Below are 27310 nucleotides of genomic sequence, written 5' to 3' on the forward strand. Positions count from 1 at the left end.
AAAAAAGTAGGCCTCTTCCCTTTGAAAAATATATGTTGTCCGTAATTTCATTTAAGAAATGAATTAGAAAGTAGTGTGTTATTTGGGTTATAAATAGTGGGTCATATGTTTAGTTAAACAAAAAGTCCTAATCCATTTTAAAAGTGAATAATCTGAAAAGGCAATAACAAGAAGTCAACAAGTCACTTCTTCCATTCTTCCTCTTCTTTCAATAAGAAAACTTACTCCATATTTCTATTATCATTACAACTTAGAGGATAGCAAGTAGTCTTTGGTCTTCTATTATCATCTTTCATTCTTCTTTCTTTTGTAAGTTATTTATTTTATTTGTTTTTATGAATAATTTATATATTTATTTATTTATTTATCTAGTTTATAATATTATAATAATAATTTAGGTTTTTGAAAAAAATTGAAGATGATAATCATATAATTATAATGTTATCCTTGTATTGTTTTTAATTTTTTCTCATTATTAATTGTTTGTGACATTGATATTATTGATTTGCAAAAAATAAAATAAATTGAGTTTAGTTAAGTTGCATAATGTTTATCTTATTATCTATGTAAATTCTTAATTGTAGGAATTTAGTTGAATCATGAGCAAGATGAAAACAATAGATACTTTTTTCAAAAAGACTAGCCAGAAGAGTGAAAATGTTTCTAATGTTGTTACATCAACACCAACCTCTTCAATACTTGAGGCATCAAACATGAATACTTTAGCTCCTCAACAAGATAGTTCAAAGACAAAGCGCCCACGACTTAATCCTGAACAAATGGAAGTATGTCATTTGGTAAAAGATCCAGGAATTCGACCAATAATGATTTGGAAGTTTCATCCAAGTAAAAGAGATGAAATTCGTCGAGCTTATCTTAAAGCTGGACCAAATCAACCAATACTTGATAAGTATCCATTCTCGAGCGACCCAAGTCATCGTCGTCATTTTCAAGCTTCTTACTTTGAATTATATCCTTCATGGTTAGAGTATTCTATTGAAGATGATGCTGTATATTGTTTATCATGCTACCTATTTGCTATAAAATCTTCAATCAATACAGGTTCAAATGCTTTCATTGAAAACGGCTTCAGGAATTGGAAGAAGGTAAATAGTGAAAAAGATTGTCCTCTTTTGAATCACATTGGCAAAGGCCCCAATTCGTTCCATCATAGGGCAACAAAATCATGTGATGATTTGATGAAGCAATTACAACATGTTGATACACTTATGAAACGACAAACATCAGAGGAAATTGAGAATAATCGACGTAGACTTGGAGCATAATTGATTGTATTAGATGGTTGACTTTTCAAGATTGTGCTTATAGAGGCCATGATGAAAGTTCGAGTTCAGATAATCGAGGTAGCCTTATTGAATTGTTAAAGTTTTTTGGTTCTTACAATAGTAGTGTTCAGAAGCTTGTTTTGGAAAATGCTCCTAGATTTGCTAAATATACTTCAAGTGATGTTCAGAAAGAAATTCTACATATGTTCTTGCTACAATGGTAAGAAACTCAATTAGAAAGGATATTGGAGATGCTAAATTTTGTATTATCATTGATGAAACTCGTGATGAATCTAAAAAAGAGCAAATGGCCATAGTTTTGAGATTTGTTGATGTGGATGGTTTTGTTTGTGAACGCTTCTTTGATCTTGTATATGTTAATTGTAAGACCCAAGACTTTTGAAAAGTCCTATTTTAAACTAATATCAAATCATATATTTATTTATAGTTTTAATTTCAGAAATTATTTTTATTGAAAATAAGTAAAGGTAATTAATTGGATTTGAAATAAATTAAGGTTTTTATCCAAACTCTATACTTATGGATTATTTTTCTATTCATGATTAAAGTTCTACAAATTCAAAAAATAATGAGGTTTGACTATTTAAATTAGAATTTTGTCTAATTTTATAATTATTGAATTATTTTCTATATTTAAATTATAAAGTTACTAGTTATGAAATAATAAGAATTTTATATGATTTGATTTTAGATATTTTCTATTTATATCATTTAATACTTTTAAGTTCAAGATAGAGAAAATTAATTATATTACCATGTATTTTCAATTAGAGTAATTTATTGAGAATCAATTAGTATTTTTATACCACAAATAATATTTTAAAGTAACTTTAGAGATTAAATTAGTTTTTCAAATATTAATACTTTATACTCCAATTTTATTAAAATTATTTTACTCAAATTAAACCCAAAATCGCCAATTCCATATGCAAACCCTAACCCTAATTATACCACTTTTCCTTTACCCTAATGAAACCCTAAGCCGCCTCCCCTTTCCATTAGCAAACAGAAAAAAAAAAAAAATAACACACACCCCAACACATGTAGCTTCAGCTGAAACAGAAAGGGAAGAGAGGAGAGGGATCCGCGGGAAGAAGGGGAGGGGAGGGTGAGGGCGGCACCGGCGGGTGTCACTGCCACCGTGCCGTCAGGTCGCACAGAGAAGAGAGAGGGAGAGCCGAGGAAGAAGAAGAGAGAGAAGACCGCGCTGCTGCCTCGTCGCCGCTCGCCGCGCCGTGTCGCGTCGCCGTCCAGCCGTGTCGAAGAAGGAGAAGCGTTGCCGTTTTGAATCCGCGTCGCCGACACTGTCGACTGGGCCAGCTGAGGGAGAGTGAGAGATGAATGAGAGAGCTCACGATGGAGAAAGGGGAGATGCCGCCACTGTACCAGTCGCCGTTGAGCCCACCGAGCAGAAGCCCATCGCCACCATTCGTGTCTCTATCACCGTCCGAGAAGTTTCTATGGCTGTTGCCGTCGAGCTCACAAGTGAGAGAAAGAGAGTTCGCAGGTGAGAGAGGAAGGTGTTGCGCCGCTGTTCGTTGCTGCGCAGCCACCGCCACGCCTTGTCGTCGCCAAAGTTGCCACCGCCGCGTCTCATCTCCGAGGGGAAGCCTTGCCTACGCTGTTGCGAAACTGGGACAGATTCACCAGTAACTCTGCTTCTTGCTTTCTTGAAATCTGTTCCACTTCTATTCTGTTCCACTGTTCTAATTATTGTTGGTGTCTCTGCTGTCTTAATCACTCGGATTAATGCTACTTCCGCCAGAACAGATTTTCTTGTCTGATTTCTACTTCTTGCGGCTCCACCATTCTGTTTTTCTATAGCTGCAGTGAGTTTTCGATCTAGAACCCTTATCATTATTGTTGTTATATGCCTATTCTGATTCGATTTTTGATATATGTCCTTGTCTTGGGTTTCTTGAAACTGTTTCAGTCACTGTAATTGCAATTTTTATTGACACGGCTATTATAAGAGGCGTCGGGGCTGTTGCTGTTCCCATGGGGTTATTGTTGTCACTGTTGCCATTAATTAAAAGGAAAGGGAATTATCACGATAAGTTACGCGGACTCAGCTAACTGAGGTAGGGGTTTTTCTTAAATTTATTTTATAGTACAGGATTGTTATAAATAGATATTGAGGTGAGAAATATACTTTTGTGATTATGTTTGTCTTGTGGTTGTTTGCTAGATTGAATTACTGATTGCCTGGGTGGTGTGCGGTTATTAATAAGAAATTGGTTTGTAATGTTATTGAGTTGATTATTATGAAAAATGGTTTTTCTTGGTTACGGAATTAATTTGATAATGAAGTTAATTTGATAATGTAAATGTATTGGCTTTGGAAATGATTTGAGATATGAGAATGAATTGATTTTGAAAGTGGTTTAGTTTTGAATTAGTTTGATTTTATAAATGATTTAATATTGGAGCTGGTTTGATTTTGATAAAGATTTATTATTGGCATTGGTTCGATCTGAAAATAATTTGATATTAGAACTGGTTGAATTTTAGAAAAATAATTAAGATTTGGAAATGATTGAGAAAGGTTTGAGGGATGTTTGGATGGGACCCGAAAAGGGTGGCAGAGTCCGAGTTTTAGAGGAGATGCTGTCGAAACTTTATAAAATTGGAAGTTTCGTTTGAAGTAATTATTTGAAAGGATTTGGTTTAAACATTATATGTTTTAAGATTGATTTATTTAGAAAAGAAAGAATTATATTATGAATTGGGATTGTTGATGAACGGAATGGAAAGAAGGATGATGAGAATTGACTTTGAAATATGATTTTTGAATGAATTTGGAAATGAGATAAGGATTGACGAATGATGATGATATTGAGAATGACTTAGATATTGATGAATGATGGATGAATTGTTCATATGGCTTATGAATTTGAATTATCTGAGACACGAGTTTTCCTGGGTAGACGCAGTGGCTTGCCACCACTTGCTTCAGGTTGAGACTTGATACTCTGTTGACCCTATGACGCAAGGGTGACTGGACACTTATAAATTCCCGGGAATGGTACCCCCATTGAGCGATTTGATATATATATATATGAGAAAAAGCTATGCATATACTCATGGGGATGCGCGTCGAGGGACAGTCCAATGGTCTAGCAAACCGGACTTGTCGGGTTGGCTGTATAACCGACAGATGAACTCATTAGCCATAGGACAGGCATGCATCATATGCATTTGTATGCTTTGCTTGGGTTTTGAATTTGTTTTGGTTTGCCTAATTGTTACTGTTATTAACTGCTACTTGAGCTATTTGCTGTAACTACTATCTAAACCTGTAATTTTCTTGCCTGTTTTACCTGTGTTTGTCCTGGTGTGCTACTTTTGAGAATGAGCTTTGGTGCTGAATTGATGATTGTGTTGATTGATTGCGTTGTTGGTTTCTGATTAAGACTTTCTTATAAGAAAAGAAAGTTTTTGGATTTCTGGATATTTAAATATTGATTTTCAAAAAGGGTTTTTTGGATTACTAGCTATTGATTTTTAAAAGATTCAACGGACGAACAACAATCACTGAGCTTAGAAATAGATTTCTCTTTAAATATCTTATTATGACAATTCTGAAACCCTGTGGTGAGACCGTGTGGTTAGGTTCTCATCTCCTACAACTTTACTTTTTCAGGATACGGGCGACAAAGCCTCAGAAGAGCTATATTCGTTTTCTGTTTATTCGACATTAATTTGTATTACCTCAGTTTTTATTTTTCCCTTACCTTTATTTTTATAAATTTTTGTAAGAGGGATAGGAGTTGTATGATTCGTATGTATATAATATGTATAAGTTACTTGAGTAAGAAGTTTTGTACATGTATATGCTTGTCTTGTTTTATTTAAAAAGTATTCTTTTTTCGGTTTTCAAAAAGAACATTGACACGATTTCGAGTCAAAGGCTCCTATTTTATTATTAAGTATATGAAGTCGTTGTAATACTTCTTGTTATCAGAGTAGCACAGCCGGAAGCGTGACATTCTGATAGTGAGGGTGTTAAATTAGTGATACTTGTGCCTTGACTTTGAAAAAAGATCGAGTTGGTGTCTGTGCTTTCTATTTATAATCTCCAAATTGAAAATATTCGAGGTCAGGGGTATGATGGTGCTAGCAATATGAGAGGGGAATGGAATGGTTTACAAGCTTTATTTCTCAATGATTGCCGACAAGCATATATATTATGTCCATTATTTTGCTCATAGATTGCAGTTAGCACTGGTGGCTGCTTCAAGGGAAGTACTTCAAATTCATTAATTTTTCACACAATTGACTTCTATTGTCAATATTGTTGGTGCATCTTGCAAACGACATGATGAACTACAAGAAACTCAAGAAATTGAAAATACAAAATTGATTGCCAATGATGAGCTAGAAACAGGTCAATGTGCAAATCAAATGGGCACTTTACAAAGAGCTAGAGATATAAGATGGAGTTCTCACTTTCATTCTGTTTGTAGCTTGATAAGAATGTTTGCAACTACTCATAGCATTCTAAATAACATTATGATGATGGTACAACTTCTGCTCAAAGAGCTGAGGCTTATGGTGTCAATAAAGTGCTATCCTCGTTTGAATTTGTTTTTTTGTTACATTTGATGAAGGAAATTATGGGATTACTAATATTTTGTGCCAAGCATTACAACAATAATCTCAAGATATTTTGAATACAAAGCATGTTGTTTCCACATCAAAACTACTTTTTCAAAAATTGAGGGATAATGGTTGGTGCAATTTACTTGAGATTGTTAAGAAGTTTTGTGAGAAACATGAAATTGACATCTCTGATATGAGTACACAATAGACGGTTGGAAGAGGTCGATCTCGTTAACCAAAGATAACAATCGAGCATCATTATCGAGTAGATGTGTTTTTGGCAGCAATTGACTCTCAAATTCAAGAGTTAAATAGTAGATTATTTCCATGGAGCTTTTGACTTTAAGTACTGTTTTGGACCCTAAAGATAATTTTAAGTTGTTTAATATTCAAAATATATGCAAGTTAGCTGAAAAGTTTTATCCTTCAGATTTTTCTGATTATGAAAGGATTCTTTTGAATGCTCAATTGCAACATTATGCATTTGATATACCGAATCATCTAAAAGATGTTGGGACACTTTCTGAGTTATGTCAAAGATTGAAAGAAACGGAAAAATCAAAAACTTATCATTTGGTTGATAGACTGATTCACAATGTCTTGACTCTTCCAGTATCTACAACAACAACAGAAAGAGCTTTCTCGATAATGAAAATTGTTAAAACAAGGCTTTGGAGTAAAATGGCAGACGAATTTCTTACAGATAATTTAGTCATTACATTGAGAAAGAAATTGCAGCTACTTTCAGTACAGATTCAATAATAGATGACTTTGAATCAAGAAAAAAACGTCGAATTCAATTGTCTATGTAAGTTGCAAATTTTAATTTATTTCAGCTCTAATAATATTGTTACTAATTTTTTTATTGCATAAGTTATGGTTGTGATTTAAATTATTTGCATAAAGGTTGAAGCATAATACATTTTTTAATAATTTTACAGGAAACGTCTAAAAAAAATTGAATAGTATTTAAAGATTCTAAAAACAAGTATATAACAACTTATATTTATAATATTTGAAATTAATTTTAAAATATTTGTGTTTAATTATTTTAATATACAATATATTCAATTATTTTATAAAAAATAAATTTTAAGTTTTAGTTATTATTTTTAATTAAAATTATATATAATTATTTTTAACTTTTTTTTGTTAAAATAAAAAACTAAAAAAAATATTAGCCTGTTTTAAATATTGTCTACGTTCGTCCTCGGTTGCTTGCATTATATATGCATGATGCAATACCATTTGGCATATATATTCCCAAGCGGCAAGGCCACTTGCCAGTTGCCATGGTTACATGAACTTGCTTACCTAACTTTTTTCCACACGTCCTATTATTCACATTTTATGCTCTAAAGTCGAGAATGTCTCAATCGGTGTTGATAAGCTTTGTTGACCCTTAATTTCATGCAATAATCCAAATAATAATGTTTTCGATCGGTTGTATTTAAGGGTATCAAAATCGAAAATATTCAAATTAAATAAATAAGTTATAATTTTATCTTATCCTTGTGGTTTTAAGAGTTTAGATAGATGGACATAAAATCATGGTCTAAAATCATACAAAGACTTTATCCTAATTAAATCAAGGTTAAATTATACTATTATAGTGAAATTATAAATTGATCTTTATATTTTAAAAATTTGTAATTAAATCTTTAAAAAAATTAAAATTTACAATTTAGTCTTCATCGGTCAAAAAATATTGATTTAATAGAATATTCTCAGAATATACTAAAAATATTCTGTTAAAATAAAGATATACTGAGAATATTTTGTTAAATCAAACACTTTTTGAATGATGAGGACTAAATTGTAAATTTTAATTATCTTTAAAAATCTAATTATAAACTTTTAATGTGTAGGAATTAATTTGTAATTTTATTAAAAATATAGAGACTAACAGTGTAATTTAACCTTAAATCAATTTATCTATTTATTTTATTTTATTTTTCAAATAACTTTATATCCTAAAATACAATACACGTCTATTTTTAGCATCAAAGGGTTACTAGATAGGGCCTTAGCGTCACTCTAAGCCCCAAGGAGAGGAAAAGACAAATGAACACGATCATATCATTCATCAATATGACTTCTCTCATTTAATTTTTCATCACCTTTGTTTTATCATTTTTTTTCATTTATCACTATAAATAGTGTGACGGAGAAACGCATAGTTCATGTACTTTCACTACATATCTTTTAATTAATCACAATGGCAAGTATGAATACCAAGCCCTTTTTCTTTTTCTGCTTGTTTTGCACATTGTTGCTCATCTCTGCTGAGGTAGCAATTGATCAACCATCCAAAGATGAGGAACAAGGTATATATGTAAAATAATAATTCGCAAATAAATTTTAAAAATACTATATTTATACTAAAAATTAATTATTATATATTTATATATATTATATAATTTATTTTTAATATATACTTTATATTTTAATATATATTTTATATCAAATAATTAATTTTTAACACAAACGTAATATATTTGTATAAATTTTTCTTTAACAACTATTAACTTAAAAGTTAAAAGTCAAAAGTCAAAACTACTATTTTAAGTTCATCATGAAGTACATAAATGCTATTTTAACTTTAACCACCAAAAATGTTATTTTGTCCTCTTTCCCTTTCTTTTTACATTTATAATCTATAAATTAACGTGTTAATAACTAAAACAATTTAAATTTATTTTATATATTTAATATTTATTAATTATCTTTATAATTAATAAATATTAAATAATACAAATTTAAATTATTTTGCATTCCTAGTATTATTGTTTTTATAATTTAAATGTTAGGATCGAATTAAAAAAAAATTAAAATCCTAGGAATAAAACAATTTACATTACCCTAAATGTTGCTATTAATTTTATTCAGTATACCCTGATCGCCGGGGAGGAAGTGGTCATGGTGGAGGCTGGAAAGGAGGTGGTCGTGGACGCGGTGGAGGCGGGAAAGGAGGTGGTCGTGGTGGAGGCAGGGGAGGAGGTGGAGGACATGCCGGAGGACAAGATCGCTGATAAGACATTGCGGCGGTTATCTGTTACTATTGATGTAAAAATGTTAAAAAAGAAATAAAAACCTAGATGCACCATGTACTAACTGTAGCATCTAGGAACTAAGAAATAAAGTATAATCACCATGCTCTTGTACTATATATCGTTAATTATATATGTTATATCTTTAATATTACCATACATATTCATAGTTTGAAATTACCTTAAATTTTTGTTTATTAATTTTAGAATAAATACTTAAATTATTGATTCCTAACAAAATTTTAGATAAGATACTTTAATTTTGAACAAAAAAACTATTTTCAAATTATTCTCAAAAATTATTTTTGTTAGATAGATTATTCCTTACTTTATTTTAAAGGAGATTAATTTGTCTTAAAATATATTTTTTTAAAATTTAATTATCTTATAGTAAAATTTTTTAGGAATATTTTTGTCGAATATAAATACAGAGAAATTGATTCAAAGTAATTTAGAGATCAATTCATGCATTTTTAAAGAATAAAAATTTATTAGAAACTAAAATATTTAATTTAAATTTTTTTAAAGAATAAAATAAATATTTGCTCTTAATTTTATGAATCATTCTAATTTTCAGTTAATAATTAGCACAATTGATCAACAATATCTATTTACCAGGACAAGTTCAGCCGTTTAAAATTTAACGCACAAATTTTGAGTAATTTGTTTTTTATTTTTTATAATTTTTAAGAAAATATAAAAGAGGAGTGCTAGGGGTCAGCAAATTTTGTGAGTTGTAGCTATCAATTAGCCATCAATAGTATATTTAATGGTGTGAAATTTCATCTAATGGTAGAGAATCACTCATTTTTCTTTTACTGGCTAAGTGTTGGACAAATTTTAATAAATCTGCTGGCACTAAATTTTCCCAATATAAAATAGTAGTCTTGTAGTTTTATGGTTTTGATATGAGCTTTGAGTTGTTTCAATTTCGAATTTTATTCTCTCGGCAAAGTACTCTTCCAATTTGCACCAGATTTCACATGCATAATCACAACCTGCTACCTAATTGACTGGTAAACATAGGATTAATTAAAGCAAAGAACTACGAAATCAGAAACTGATCATCTTGCTCTCCCACTCCAAGAGTTCTTGGTTTTTAATTAATTTCAGTCGCTTTGTTCACTTTAGAATCATTATGATGGGTCCCTCTTCTTTCTTTGTTTCTTTTTCTTTTTTCTTTTGTAAAGAATACCTCTGTATTCTATGCACATGATATATAAAATTATAAACTAAGCATAGTAACTAACTTGTGGCAGTTAGACTCTTACTCCTAACTACCTGCCAGCTCAGCTATAACAGAAAAGATTCTCTAACTGCCTCACCATTATGTAACTGTCATGAACTACTCTTAACTGCTCCTTCTATCAGTAATGAGTCTCTCTATGTTGCAATCTTATTAGCCCTTCTCTCACTACCGTTAGAAGTGTTCTCTTCAGCATTTTGGACCTCTCTTTCATTTAACTCTCTAACTACATAAATGAAACTAGAAGTAGTCAACAAAAATTCAGCCCAAAACTAGAGTAGTAAATTAAATAAATATGTAGATATATTATATATATAGTTTGGTTGGTTCCGTGCTTTTAATCCCTTGAAATTCCTTATATTTTTAGAGCTTTTCTGTGTTGTTAGTTCTCTTCTCTCAAAAAATTATATTACGAATTTATTTTGGACTTTGTTAGAAAATCCCTGTTCTCAAATGCTATAGAACGAAAAGATAGATCCTCTCTGATTTTCATTTCCACTGTCACTAAAATTACTTTCGTTAAAAATGAGAAATGTTAGAAGATTATTAAAATTTATTATTTTTAATTATTGGTTAATTATTAATATCTAAAAATATAGAATAAAATATATAATTAAAGTGAATGCTATTTTATCCTCTTTAAAGTAATATGTAAATTATTCTCTTTGATATGTCATATTTTAATTTGATGTTTATTTTAATACATTTGTCATATATTTATTAAAATATTAATTTAAAATTTTTTTATATGGACTAAATTATAAACTAAAATATTGATGTGACAAATTAAAAATAAAAACACAAATTAGTGTTACTGTGAAAATTTTTAATTTAAAAAGTTTATCATGTTAAATAGATCTTTAAATTTAGAAATTTATTCTATACAATTTGGTTTTGAATTATATGAAAAAAAGGAAGAAATTGATATTGAGATAATAGTATGCCCAAAATCCAATCTATCATGATTGACTCTCGTGCAAGTGGGAGATTGTTGGGAATAAGGAGTATGACTACAATCCAATCAATCATGTGTCAAATAATTTGTTATTATTATTATATTAAAATGTTAATATAATAAGGTTCTTGATCAAATTTAAAAATAGAAAAACTAATTATTCTCAAATCTCATTTAATATTCTCAATTATTATATTATTATATTCTTAGTGCTGACAAAGAATACAATAATATTCCATTTGAATTAATATAATTATTTATTTGATCAAATCAAAATAATAACTAAATAATTCTACAACAAATATTAGAACACTCATTAGTGTGTGACCCCATAGGTTTAATACTAAGCGGGTAGTAAATTAGTCATACTAAATTTACTAATCAAGGTTGACGTCTAGCAACACTCCTCAACAACTCGATAGTATGAAGTAATATATTTTTACTAAGAACCTCAGAAGAATAAAGTATAATTCCTTCCATCTTTTCAGTTATTGGTTAACCCTTAGAGTATGGTTTAATTGTCAAACTCTAACTTGGTACCATTATTATAATGAACTGTATGTGAATGACCTAAGAAACTCATTTCTTCATTCACTCAATCCCCTTGGCCAAGGTTTTATTCATCTCAGTCATTATAATCATAGAGCTCAAACTCTTTACCGAGAGTTGACGGATTCCTTATTGACTAATCATTAATTGTATAAGTATTTAAATCATACCCGATATCCATTCAACTAGCACCCTAGGGTATGTATTAGGTGTCCGGAATCAAAGTATAATAAATACATTGTTAATTACTATGACAGTCGCAGGTCAAAGGAAACTCTATTACTATGTTAATCTTGAGAATATCCTATTGACAAATATGCGGTAATTATAACCATTAGGAATTCTCAAAATGAGTCAGTTCAATGGTCATATCTCTATATGCACCATTTATATATATAATTTAATAAATGAGAACTATTAATCTTCATCCAATGAAGACCATTATATATATATTGATCTTTCCGGATTATTAATATCCTTTTTAATAATTCTATGACCAAGAACAATTTAGATTAAATTATAAAAGATTTATCTCTCAATATTATGATCACTATCACAATGATAAATCTCTAAATTTAATCAAGGACCTTATTATATTTACATTTTAATATAATAATAACAAATTATTTGACACATGATTGATTGGATTGTGGTCATACTCTTTATTCCCAACAATTGAAATACTTTATATCTTGTTTTTTAAAAATTAACAAGAAAACAAGATTCCATCGGTAAGATTTTTTTTTCCCTAACTAGCACAATAATTTATTTGGAGTAGAAACTGGAAATATTGTCAATTTTGATTTAATGTTTGTGCAGATTTTGTCTTGTCTTAAAAGGTGTTGTTCAAATCTCAAAAGTAGGTAAAACATATTTCTATATTAAACCTTAATGATTTCTAGTAAGATTATTAAGAATTTTTTTTCGTTCAGTTGGTGAATTAATTATAATAATGGTGTAGCTATTGTGAGTTTTGGAAGTGTTTCAAGCACACAAAAGAAGGAAGCTGAAAAATTTGGAACATGTTGCTTCACATGAGAAGAGTTTCTACACTTGGTATAGAAACATGCTTTATAATAATATTGAGTGTTCTTTCATAGGTTTTTGCATCAGAACTACCACTTAACTCCTAATATAGATTACAGTTTTTTTAAGATTAAAGTTGCGATACCCGTGTATCAATAATGAGCCTCCGAAATTCCAAGCTACAGCATTGACACAGCCAAGGTGACCCTGCTCAAATCATATCAAGCAGATACTCAGTAAAAATATAACAATGAATGGGAAAAAAAAATGTGAAGATAGATAGCATCAACAATTTTCGATACTCGTAATCTTACGGTAGAATGCACAATCAGGTACTCTTCATATGTGATTATTGCATAGACATTAAGGATTGAACACTATTAACAATTATCAAGTAACAACAATATATTTTATAATCTAAATTATAAAAAAACTCACTTCATAAAAACTAATAAAAGATTAAGGGTAGAGGAGTAGTTTTGTTTACAACAATAACTTGCTAAACAAGAAATCAGTGAAAGAGCATTCTATTGAATGAATATTACTTCAAATCATCTCAATTACAATTAAATGAGAGTGTGTAATACTAAAAAGACTTTAATATATACTAGCTGTCAAAGGTGTAAAACAGTTATGTAAGCTATCAAATTCTATTACATTAGTCATAACTAGCTCTACTTGAACTATTCTCTACTTTCATTCTCAATTTTGGAGTTGACTTCTACCTTAATACCCCCTCAAGCTCAAATTGGGTTTAGAAATAATTCAAAACTTGAGTTGTATCTTGAGTTGTAATGTAATTAGATGCTAAAGAATCAATTATACTTTTGATATTTGTAATGTAATCAGATGCTATTAATTCATGCTTCTTAATCGTTTTGATTCGTACCTTGAGTTGCTTCACTCGATATTTAGTTAATTCTGCAAAATATTCCTCTATCTTACTATAGATTTCATTACTAAAGAAAATGCCTACTATTTTGTTCTTCAAATATGAGTCCATAGATGTCAAGAACCATGATTGCAAATTATAATCATCATGTAGCCATTATTTGTAGTATTGAGATTCCTAAACATTGAGTCAATTTTAAAGACTCAAGAATATTAAGGAAAAACCCATTTTTATAGAGATGATCTTCCAAATCTTGATCTCGAATGAATTCAATTGCTTGTTGTTGCCATATTTTATGGTTTTATTCATCAAGTTTGTTAGTAATTAGATTGAAAGAACTGAGAGTTGAAGAATTATGGTGGAAAAAAAAGTTGTTCAAAATAATAACATTTTAATTTACTTTTAAATTTTTAGAGTTGTCAAAATTCGTAAAATTATCAAAATTTGTATATTCTATAAAATTATTTATAATTGAAATAACCGTGAATTTTTGATACCATTTAAAGGTTCTATATATTAGAACATTAGAAATGAAGAAAAAAGAAAAAGAACAAAAAAAAATAGAGATAATTTTATTTACAATAGTAACTTGCTAAACAAAAAATCAATGAAAGAGCATTCTATTGAATGAATATTACTTCAAATCATCTCAATTACAATTAAATGAGAGTGTGTAACACCAAAAAAATTCTACCCCAAAATATATATTAGCTGTCAAAAGTATAAAGCAGTTATGCAAGTCATCAAATTCTGTTATACTAAGATAACTAACTCTAAACTATTTTTTATTCTTATTTTCAATCTTGGAGCTGATTTCTGGCTTAATAGTTTTATTGTTAACAAAAATAAATCCCTAATCTCTTCAATGTTTGATAGTGATATAATTTATTACCTTTTATATATATAAATAGTTTTGATTTATAAAAGTAATTTCTTATTCTAATTGACCATATGTTTTTATAATATCGTATTTGCAATAATAAAAATTTAAATAATATCACATATTAAAATTTAAATATTTAATTTGATAACAACTTCAACCAATTTCATCTGATTTGGTCTGAATTTCTTCATTCACTACTTGAGGTTTTCGCCTTTTTAAATAATTCTAGCTTATATTTAATAAAAAAAGTACGATCAAGCAAGAAAGAAAATAATAATAATAACAACAATAAAAAAAAAAGTGATGATTAAGAGTGTGAAAGTTAGTTACAGTGAGACGAGGGGGGACTTTGAAGGAACAAGAAACGAGACCGGATTGGACTCGGTCAACGCAGATGCCTCAGAGGATGAAGTGTTCGTATAGATTGGAGTCGCGATGAGGCTTCTGATTCTTGTTGGCTTAGCTGGTGCAGCAGCATCGATTCAACTCCCTTCTCCGCCTCTTATTCGCACCTCTTTTCCGCGGGTTTTAAGAGAATTAAAAGGGAAAAAGGGTTTTTACTCTTTAGAAGCATCAGGGTGATTTCAGAGAATCAGAAGGGAGGAAGGGAAAGGGAAAGAGTTTTGCAAGATTAAGGATAAAGAAGAAGGTCAACTCTCATCTCTCAACGAAGAAAAAATTCATTAGGAAACATTTTCTAACGAGACATTTTTTATTTAAAATATAAAAATAAAAAATATAATTAAATACACAAGATACATAATCGTTTAAGAAATAAAATAATTAAAAATTTAAATGAAACCAGAATAATATTAAGACTGAGAACATATGAATAAATATTTATAGAATTAATTGCTAAAGTTAATAATTTTTTAAAAATGAATAATCTCAATTCTCAATAAAAAAGTATTTCTAACTTTAATTTTCTAATAATCTAATTAAATAATAAAATAATAATAATTCAATTAAATAATAAAATAATAAAGAGTTATATTCTATTTAAAATAGTGTTAAAAATATTGATAATGTTGTTTTTTTTAAAATCGTTGGTTCTGATGAAGCCATCCTTCAAAGTCTATGAAAGTTATACTTGTCATCATATTAATCGTCTCTAAATCCAACTTTGTAATCCAATTTACTTATTTGGAGGTATCAGAACTTGGTCCAAAATTGCCATAATCTGCAAACATAATGTTATTCCTACAAAAAAATAATATTTTACATGATGGTCCAATCAAAATCATGTATTTACATAATATTTAATACATAACTATAATTCTTAAAATACTATGAATTAAGTCACATTGATATTTTTGCTTTGTATTTAACATGAATTAATAATGTTGTTAATAAAATGATTAGCATAATGATAGAGTCTTACTCATGTTGAGAGGAATCCCATGGATCCCAACTAGTGGGTTGAATAATGTTGGCCATAGTTGTATTGTAGAAAAGAATTCTAGTATAAAGTGTCTAGGGCCTTCTCAAAAAAGTAGAACCATTTCAAAAAATATTGCAATTTTTGAACACAAATCCATTTGAATTTCCTGGATTTTCTCTTCCTTGTGCTGTTATATATCCTCCAAATCCTTCTCCTAATCTTAATGTTCTTCCAATCACATTTATGCCACACCTCTGCCATTACCTGCACAATATACATTTAATTAATAATCAATTCTCATTCAATCCATTTTTATGTTACTGTGACTAAATAATTTAAACATTATTTAAAAAATATTATTAAAATTAGATTCATATATATATATATATATATATATATATATATATATATATATATATATATATATATATATATATATATATATATATATATATATATATATATATATAAATTTCACATTAAATCTCAAATTAATTTTTATGATATATAATTCTATAAATATTTATGTAGCATTTATAAGACTTAAAATAAAATTAAACTAAAATTAAGTATTAAAGATGCTCTTACTATTACTAAAAAAATGTTATTTTAACGATAATAATAAATACGATAGCATGCACCTTTTATATTTTAATGAAATTTAATTATCTCAAATAATGACTGACCAACACCGAAGATAAAATCAACAGCACATTGAATAATACAAAGTTTATAGTAATGTCTTTCATGATTATCCCACAAAATATCTTGAAATCCGAAAAATACAACTCTATAAAAGTAAGACTTGTCTCCACTTATCATTGCAACTACTGCAAGAACTCTGGTATCCGTATTTATTGGATTGTTGTATGCATTCTGTTCCAAAAAAAAAAATAAATGGATTAATTAAAATAGGCAGAGAATGATATAATAATTAATTAATTGATTAATTAATTATGATTAGTTACCCTAAAAGAGATAGATTTGACAACAATATTATCAGCATTGAATTGGAAGGTGGGGCTCTAAGCAGTTGTATTATGGTCATCCCATTCAACCCACATTTTCATCTTTCCATTTCCCTTCAATATTATGTATGGTTTATTACTTGGAATCGTTACTTTCTCTCTGTAACACCAAATTTCTCAAGTTAAATTAAATAAAAGAGTGTTGGTGGGTCCCTAACCAAGTGAAACCCACAAGTTTTAAAAGAAAAAAAAAATAAAATGAAGAAAGTGGCTAAAAAGGCCAGGAGAGAGAAGAAGCACTGAAGCTTCATTCTTTGAAAGAAAAGTGGTTCGGCGTTGAGAGAAGAGAAAATTTGGGGAAAAAGGGCATGCCAATCTTGATCACATTAACTTGGTAAACTTGCTCCATTTCTTATGAAATTTTAGTATGTTATTCCTGGTGTAGAGATGAACATTAGGATATAACTTGCTAGTTGTATTGCCTTCTCTTTTGCCTGATCTGAGATACCCACTTTGTGGAGGGTTTATGTTGATTCCATCAGTTTTGATGATGCATTTTTTTTATTGTTGAGATACCCTAGTGTCACTAGGAAGACGGTTTGTGTACCCATTATTCTGATAGTGGAAGATTTTACTGGACTAGGTCCCGTGGGTTTTTTGTCCCTCTTTTGGGGGTTTTCCCACGTTAAAATTCTGGTGTCTGATTATTTAATTTCTGTCATTATATTTGCTAATTGGAGTATCTTTGGTATTGCCTATTTAATCGCACAAGTTGTGAAAAAATTATTTTTGGTGCTTCCGCTGTTAGACAGGTTCTTGTTTTAAACATGTGTTAAGTTTTTCCTAACAAAGTGGTATCTAGAGCTTTGGTCATTTGTCTCTGTGCTGACTAAATGGAGGAAAATACTCATGGACCAAATATGGTCAAATTGAATTCCCAAAATTATTCAATTTGGAAGACCCTCATGGAAGATATGCTGTATAGCAAGGACTTGTATGATCCTGTGGAGGGGGATAATCCAAAAGTACTAAATCCGATGCTGAATGGAAGAAGCTGAATCGGAAGGCAGTTGCTTCGATTAGGCAATGGTTTGATCTTAGCGTGTATCCACATGTTGACACCGAAACGAATGCTGAGAATATGTGGAACAAATTAAAGGAGTTATATGAGAGGAAGAATGTGCAAAACAAAACATTCTTGATTAGGAAGCTTGTTAATATGAAGTATACTGAAGGTAAATCAATGCCAGAGCACTTGAGCATTTTTCAGGAGACGGTGAACCAACTGACAAATAATGAAATCACTTTGAATGATGAGTTGCAAGCCTTGTTGTTGTTGAGCTCTTTGTCTGATAGTTGGAAAGTTCTGGTTGTGATACTGACTAACTCAGCTCCAAATGGGAAGTTGACGTTAGCAATGGTTAAAAAGAGCATGTTGAATGAAGAAGCCAGAAGAAGAGAGCGATGTTTGACTAATGCCTCCTCCCAGTCAGAAGCACTTGTTTCAGAGTCATGGGGGAGAAGTCAAAGTAAAAAACCTCACAGTTCTGACAGGTTAGAGAGTCGAAACAAGTCAAGAGGAAAGTACAAGCCAAAAAAGGAGTTCATTTGTCACCATTGTGGCAAGTCAGGGCATATCAAGAGGTATTGTAGGTTCTTGAAAAGAGAACAATCACTACAAAAAAAAGGTTATTACGGCGGTTATTTTGGGTAATTACGGCGGTTATAACCGCCATTATGACCAAAACTGGCACCTCTAAGAAACGCCATTATTCTGGGCGCCATTCTGGTTATTACGGCGGTTTTCAGAAAACTACCATAATAACCTGTGGATAATACGGCGGTTTTTGAGGGTTAAAATGGCGGTTTGTAACCGCCATTATTTCCGCATAAAATGGCGGTTTTTGAACAGCCGTCGTTTTTACCAGGATGTTGTGGCACCTCTTCCGTTTAAAATGGCGATTAGAAACCGCCATTTTTTCCATGATAACTGCCATTTTTTCCATGTTATAATGGCATCTTTTGCGTTTAAAATAGCAGTTTCTAATGCCGTTTTTACCAAAATATAATGGCATCATTTTCGTTTAAAATGGTAGTTTTTAACCGCCGTTTCTACCAGCGTATAATGGCATCGTTTTAAATAAAAACGGGGGTTTCTAACCGCCGTTTGTACCTAATTATGATGACAATTTTATGCTTTTTAAAATAAGATTGAAACCACTAATTTAAAGTGATATTTTCGAAACTCACTTAAAAATCTCATAATAACCAAAAGGTATAGCCATAAATCAAACATCATAAGATGATTTTTAATTCATACATGATCCAAAAGTCATAATCCAAGTCATAATTGAAATGTCATAATCCAAAAAATAAAGTATCAAAATAATCCTTAACAAGTATTGACTAATTTTGACTTATAATTGTCTTAACATATAATCCTTAATATACGTCTTAACATATCAAGCTTCCTTGTTGCTTGCTCCAGAAGACCTACTTCCTAACTCTTTTGGTGATGGAATCTCACTCTCCTGATCCAATCTCTACAACAAAAATATAATTATTATGAGCACAAGAAATACAAGAAAAATGCATATATTAATAATAAGTGGATAATTATGAATTTGAATTCATCTAAAAAATACATATAAAATGTTACTAATAATACTACTAGTGCTAGTTGTTAATTAGCTTTCCCATGTGCTTGTTAACCATAGCAGCGACAAAGAATGAAGCCTTAAGATCTTTCTATTCACTGATGTATAGAATCATTTTCAAACAAAGCAGTAACAGCAATAACAACCCTTAGTCAACAACCAGCAATAACACATGCTCATGCTCACCTATTACCATTAGCTGCTTCCTACTTATGCCTATATACCACAAACATTGATAAATTTTTTTTTTCACTTTTTGTTAATCAATTATAATTTAGAAGAAAATTAGAACGGGAAGTCAAAATCTGTATTCATGAACAGTTTACAATTATTTCACTCAAAAGTACATTCAAATAGCCAACAGTGACCATGACCGAATCTTAACTTGTTTTGGAGATCAAAAGTATTCATGAACAATTTACAATTATTTCACATCAAAAGGAAAAAAAAGAGGGAATTCTATGATGAATATGAACACTACTACTTGGGGGAGAAACCCTAATATTGCTCTACAAGGAGATGCTACTTCTCAATTAACCCAACTACAACTGTTGCAAAATCTGTTGCAAATCATGAACGGCAACACATTTCTTAACATGGGGAATAACCCTAATTTCCCCTTAGGAAACCCCAGCTTCAATAATTTTTATCTTAACGGGTCAAACATCCTTCAAACTGTAGAACCTTTTGGCTTGAAAAGTGAAGAATATGGATCACAATCAAACCCTACTGGTCTATTATTATCTCAATCAGACTACAGTAATGACTTCTTTCAACATGGATTGTCAACAAATACACGAGAGCTTGAATGCTATAACAAACTCAGCAACACTACTAATCAAGCAGAGATTAATCCACTGTTTACAATTATTTCACATCAAAAGGAAAAAAAAAAGGATAATTGTATTTGTACCTGTGAAACTTGTTGAGTAGGGAACATTCCAGGCAATTGTATTGGAATTTTACCTCCTTCCTTAGAAGCAATATAGGAGACTAGCGCTTGCAATTGCACTTTAACGGTATCCAACTCTTCTTGCACATTTGGACCACAAGTAGATGATGTTCCAACATCATTTGAAGAACCTAAATTCATTTAACTAATCCTTGTAGATGATGTTCCCCAAGCAAAATGCCAGGAACAAAGTATAGGAGCAGAGGAAACCAAAAACCAAATAAAGAAAAACTCCAGCCCCAACATCATTCAAGAAGAAGAGTTAATGATCTATTTTTTCAGGATAATCTCAAGCAATAAGAACGCAATTAAACTCCATGAACAGAATGCTACAGGCACAAGCACAATCAAACGGCCAGAAATCAATGAATACAGAACAGAGCCCTACTTCACTAAGCTTATGCAGTCTGAACTCATTCATCAATTCACTATATTAAGAAATAGCAGGATGAATTAACTAGCAAAATCCAAAACAATAATAAAAGTGGCAGCAATTGAACCATTGACACATGCATCGAAGTAAATACATAAGGAAAGAGAAAGTGAAGTTACCATCAATCCAAGATCTGATATCATCGACTAGTTGAACACAAGACCCGATCGGCGTCAATCACCCCTACACAAACGTCAATGGAATACTTCAACACAAGCTCCGATCGTGGAGCTGCAGAGAAACAAACCCCCCCTAAAAACAAAGAAATCAGTAACTGGCGGAGAGGGAGAGGTACCTAGAGAACTTGAGAGGGAGCTGCAGAGAAACAAATCAGTAACTGGCGGAGAGGGAGAAGTACCTAGAGAAGTCGTAACCGGTGGAGAGAAGAGAAGCCGAGAGGGAAGAACGGCGTTGTCGGAGATCGAGAGCGAAGGGAGAGAGAAAGGAGATCGAGAGCACCGTTATAGTGTGTTTCGTTTTAAGGCTAGGGTTGCAATTCTTTTGTTTTATATATGTATGAAAACGGCGGTTCAAAACCGCCATAATCACCCAGACCGCCAGCAAACACAAAGTTAATTATGGCAGCAACCAAAAATACCATAATAACCGGGTATTACGGCGGTTCTTGAAAACCGCCGTAATGTCAATGCCATTTTAAACTCTTTTTTTTGTAGTGAATTAAGGGGAAGAAGCAAAGACAAAGGTAAAGATAGTGATAAAGAAACTGCTGTTATTGTTTATGAAGATGTTCTTATCACATATGATGAAAATTATATGAATCTTGTCTGTGATGATTTCACTTGAATTATGGACTCTGGTGCCTCATGTCATGTCACTCCGAAACGTGAATTTTTTACTTCTTATACTGCTGAAAATTTTGGCAAGATCAAATTGGGAGATAAAGGAGTGTGTGATATCATTGGTATGGGTGATATGTGGCTTGAAACTAACATGGGATGCAAGTTGCAGTTGAAGAATGTTAGGCATGCGCCAGATATGCGGTTCAATCTTATTTCTGTAAAGGCATTGGATCAAGAAGGGTATTGCACTTCCTTTGGTAGTGGAAAATGTAAGATTACCAAAGGGGCTCTCATTGTTGCTAGAGAAGACAATAGTCTCACTACTCTCTACCGGTTGCAAGCAAAGTTGTGCAAAGAAGAGTTGAATGTAGCTGATGATTCCTCTTCTGATTTGTGGCATATACGTCTTGGTCACTTGAGCGAGAAAGGACTAAGGGTCTTGGCCAAGAAGCACTCACTTCCAGTGAAAGGTACAACTTTAAATACTTGCACTCATTGTTTTATTGGAAAGCATGCTAGAGTATTATTTCATAATTCTGGACCTCATAGGAGATCACATGTTTTAGATTTAGTTCACACTGATGTTTGCACTATGGATGCTAAGACACTAGGTGATGCATCATATTTTGTTACTTTAATTGATGATTATTCTCAAAAAGTGGGGGCTTTTGTTTTGAAATCTAAAGACCAGGTGCTCGGTATCTTCAAACACTTTCATGCAAGTGTTGAAAGAGAAACAGGAAGGAAATTAAAATGTGTTCGAGCATATAATGGTGGTGAATACAGGGGTCCATTTGAAGAGTATTGTACAGGACATGGGATCAAGCTTGAGAAGACGGTTCCTAAGACTCCTCAACACAATGGAGTTGCTGAGAGAATGAATCGTACTATCAATGATAGAGTCAGGTGTATGCTCTCTCATGCAAAGTTGCCTAAATCCTTTTGGGGTGAAGCAATAAGGACTGCAGTAGATCTGATCAACCTTTCTCCTTCAGTTCTACTTAATGGTGATGTTTCAGAGAAAGTTTGGAGAGGGAAAGATGTCTCCTATAGTCACTTGCGAGTGTTTAACTACAGGGCTTTTGTTCACATTCCAAGAGATGAAAGGTCTAAACTTGATGGAAAGTCAAAGCAGTGTATCTTCATGGGTTATGGTCACGAAGATTTTGGTTACAGATTATGGGATCCGGTGAGCAAGAAGATAATTAGAAGCCGAGATGTGATTTTTCTTGAAGACCAAACTATTGAAGATTTTGAGAAGACAGATAAGCCAATAACTGTTAGATGTTCTGCTAGTAATGAACCTGGTCCTTCCACTAGACCTCCTGTTGATGGGGGAGATGTACAAGTTGATAATGTTGGTGATGATTTGCATGATGAACCTACACCTCAACCTGAGGTGCCAGATGTTGAAGTTCCACCTGAACCACCAGTTGAGCCTGAATTGAGAAGATCTACTAGAGAGCGTCATCCTTCTCAGAAATACTCTCCTCATGAGTATGTGATGAACACTGAGACTAGGGAGCCAGAGAGCTACCAGGAGGCTATGTCTGATGAGCATAAGGAAGATTGGTTGAAGACCATGCAAGAAGAAATAAAATTCTTGCATGAGAATCATACTTTTGAATTAGTGAAGTTACCGAAGGGTAAGAGAGCATTCAAGAATAAATGGGTATTCAAGTAGAAAGCAGATGAAAATGTCTCACGGCCAAGGTACAAAGATCGATTGGTTGTGAAAGGCTTTGAGCAAAAGAAAGGTATTAATTTTGAGGAGATTTTCTCTCCAGTTGTGAAGATATCCTCTATTCGAGTTGTGCTTGGATTGGCGGCTAGCTTGAATTTAGAGGTTGATCAGCTTGATGTGAAGACTGCATTCCTTCACGGTGACATAGATAAGGAAATCTATATGGAGCAACCAGAGAGTTTCGAGGTTAAAGGAAAGGAGCACCTTGTATGCAAGTTGAAGAAGAGCTTATATGGGCTGAAGCAAGCGCCAAGGCAGTGGTACACGAAGTTTGATTCCTTCATGGAAGGTCATGGGTATAGTAAGACTTCTTCTGATCATTGTGTGTATGTTAAGAAATTCTCTGATGGTGATTTTATAATTCTCTTGCTTTATGTTGATGACATGTTGATTGTTGGTCATGATACTAAGAAGATTGAAAGTCTCAAGAAAGACTTGAATAGATCATTTGCTATGAAGGATTTGGGTCCTGCAAAGAAAATCCTTGTCATGAGTATCATTCGTGACAGGAAGAATGGGAAACTGTGGTTGTCGCAGCAGAAGTATATTGAGAAGGTTTTAGAGAGGTTTAGCATGAGTAATTTCAAACCTGTTAGTACTCCACTTGCTAGTCATTTCGAGCTGAGTTCGCAGCAATGTTCTACAAGTGAGAAAGAGAAAGCAGAAATGAAGAAGATTTCATATGCATTTGCAGTTGGCAGTTTGATGTATGCTATGGTTTGTACTAGGCCGGATATTGCTCATGCCGTTGGAATTGTTAGTCGGTTTCTCTCTAATCCTGGCAAGGAACACTGGCAAGCAGTGAAGTGGATTCTCAGATACCTTAATGGTACTTCCAGAGTTTGTTTATGCTTTGGGAGTGGCCAACCTGTGTTGGATGGTTACACAAATACAGATATGGCTGGGGATCTTGATTCAAGGAAGTCTACTTCTGGTTATATGATGACTTTTGCAGGGGGAGCTGTGTCGTGGCAATCTCGACTTCAGAAATGTGTTGCTTTGTCTACTACAGAGGCAGAATACATTGCTGTTGTTGAAGCTTCAAAGGAACTCTTGTGGATGACGAAATTTCTTCAAGAGTTAGGCATCAATCAAGAGAAGTTTGTGTTATTTTGTAACAGTCAAAGTGCTATCCATCTCAGCAAGAATCCGACGTTTCATTCCAGATCGAAGCACATAGAGGTGAGGTATCATTGGATACGTCAAGCGCTTGAGATGAAGTCATATGCACTTGAAAAGATCCATACTGATGATAATGGTTCATATATGATGACTAAGACTTTACCTGCAGTGAAGTTTGATTCCTGCAAAGAGAAGGCGGGTTTGGTAGAGCAGCCTATCCCCACTTGAGTTGGTGAGGGGGAGATTTGTTGCTGGGTCTCCAACCAAGTGGGACCCACAAGTTTTAAAAGAAAAAAAAGAAAAACAAATAAAATGAAGAAAGTGTCTAAAAAGGCCACGGGAGAGAAAGAAGAAGCACTGAAGCTTCATTCTTTGAAAGAAAAGTGCTTCGGCGTCGAGAGAAGAGGAAATTTGGGGGGAAAAGGGCATGCCAATCTTGATCACATTGACTTGGTAAACTTGCTCCATTTCTTATGAAATTTTAGTATGTTATTCCTGGTGTAGAGATGAACATTAGGATATAACTTGCTAGTTGTATTGCCTTCTCTTTTGCCTGATTTGAGATACCCACTTTGTGGAGGGTTTATGTTGATTCCATCAGTTTTGATGATGTATTTTGTTGATTGTTGAGATACCCTAGTGTCACTAGGAAGACTGTTTGTGTACCCATTATTCTGATAGTGGAAGATTTTATTGGACTAGGTTCCGTGAGTTTTTTTATCCTTGTTTTGGGGGTTTTCCCACATTAAAATTCTGGTGTCTGATTATTTAATTTTTATCATTATATTTGCTACTTGGAGTATCTTTGGTATTGCCTATTTAATCGCACAGGTTGTGAAAATTATTTTTGGTGCTTCCGCTGTTAGACAGGTTCTTGTTTTAAACCTGTGTTGAGTTTTTCCCAACAAGGAGTTACATGCCACAACTCAAAATAATAGTAAATAGTGAATTAGGTAGTAAATTTCATTATGATCATGATCATTGCATATTAGTTCATCTCATATTTTTTTTAATTATTATTTATCAGACTATTCTGTTGGACAGTTTTTCCAGGATGCAAGGCAAGCTACAACATCTATTCTTCACAAAGGTATGCCTTTTTCTGCCGCCTATGTGTCAACTAATTATCGTTTCAAATGGAACTGCTTATTTGTAATACAGTAGTTGTATGATATATCAATAATAAGCCAATATGAAAGCATAAATTAAAAATGAGACACTTTTCTTATTTTGCAACCCGCTGAATGAAGGCAATAAAGGTTCATATATGGAAAGTCAGATGTGCCTATAGCTTCTCCGGAGATTGTATCCAAAGTACATCTAGAGTTGAATATTGAATTTATTATCTATAAATACCAGTCTTGACATTGACTAAAATCCAATACTTATTGTTGGAAGGGACAAAATCAATAGCAGATTGAATTGTAGAGAAGTTGCCATGTCCCAAAAAATCCACAACAATTTTGTTGAATGGAAGAATTTTGTCTCCAACAGTTCAGTAATACTGACCATTAACAGCTCCTGAATTTAACAGCACAAACACACAAATCCACCAACGAACAAGAAATAGCAACATCTTCAATGAATTCGACACCTGTGTTAATAGTTGGGATCAAATTCAAGTTTTTTGTATATAGATATAAGAAGCAAAAAAAGTAATACTACACGCAAATATATTTGGCAGTGGAATTAAGGAATGAATTGATGATCGTGTATTTAATATTTATGGATTTTGGAGGGAACTTTTTATTTTTCAATTTAACATCTAAGTTTTTCGTATTAGAAACAATTTTATTTCGAGTGTATGAGATTTTATAGGAGGTATGGTAAAAAAAAGTTATTGAAAGTTGAGCGGGTTTAATAAATTTAAAGCATTAAAGTTTTAATGAAAGGGTAGAAAGGAAATAAGAAAAATAATGACACAAAAAGACTATACCTTTAAAGAATTTGTTCTTGCCAACATAAATCAAATGGATGAAATTTGAAAAAGATTAGAATCACTTACCTCACTTTTTCACACTAAGAATACTTTTTTACACTAAGAAAACGTGCATAAAACAACTGAACTAAAAGTGTTTAAATAGTCACATAAAAAATTAACTAAAAGATAAGATAAAATAACTTAATTTAACTCTTCTAAAGATAAGATAAGATAATTTAATTTAACTCTTCTAAAGATAAAATAACTAATTTAAATCATATATGATCTTATTGGATTGAATTATATTTGATTTAAATATTAAAATTTTAAAGATATGATAACTAATTTAAAATCAAATTTAATCTCATTAGATTAGATCATATTTGATTTAAATTTAAAATTTTTAAAAATATTATTAAACAAATCAAAATTAAATTAAATCTTTTAACAAATCTTTAAAAACAAAACAAACTAAAATATAGACTTAACTATTTCAAAAATTAATAATAAACTTATATCTTAACCATAATTTTTTAACTTAAAAAAAGAAGTATTTGTCGCTTTAGTCAAAATTTTCTTGTTTTTAGTAGGAAGTGTTAAGATTTAGGAAAAGTCAAAAGATATTTGTATTTTAGTTGGTTAAAATAATTAAGAGATGGGAGAGAGGATGGCACAATAAGATAATATTATGGTATTTTACCAATTTTAGTATTGTAGACCATGACATATGATGATATTCCGTATTTAATTTACTAAAAATTATGGTACTTTACCGAAATTGTTGCATTAGGTATAATTTTAGCTTATTTTAACAAATATAAT

General features: G+C 31.6%; 1 non-coding gene and 1 pseudogene across 1 annotated transcript; one reads left to right on the top strand and one right to left on the bottom strand.

Annotated features, from left to right (window-relative positions):
- Positions 1 to 7934: 7934 nt before the first annotated feature.
- On the top strand, positions 7935 to 9113 carry LOC112767326 (uncharacterized). Its single transcript, XR_011874908.1, has 2 exons — positions 7935 to 8236; positions 8799 to 9113. It is a non-coding gene; the product is annotated as an uncharacterized protein (transcript).
- A 7429-nt stretch (positions 9114 to 16542) lies between these two features.
- On the bottom strand, positions 16543 to 27210 carry LOC112762721 (probable pectinesterase 55; annotated as a pseudogene).
- Between the last annotated feature and the right edge of the window lie 100 nt (positions 27211 to 27310).

This window comes from Arachis hypogaea, chromosome 17 (genome assembly GCF_003086295.3).
Source record: "Arachis hypogaea cultivar Tifrunner chromosome 17, arahy.Tifrunner.gnm2.J5K5, whole genome shotgun sequence".
Lineage (NCBI taxonomy): Eukaryota > Viridiplantae > Streptophyta > Magnoliopsida > Fabales > Fabaceae > Arachis > Arachis hypogaea.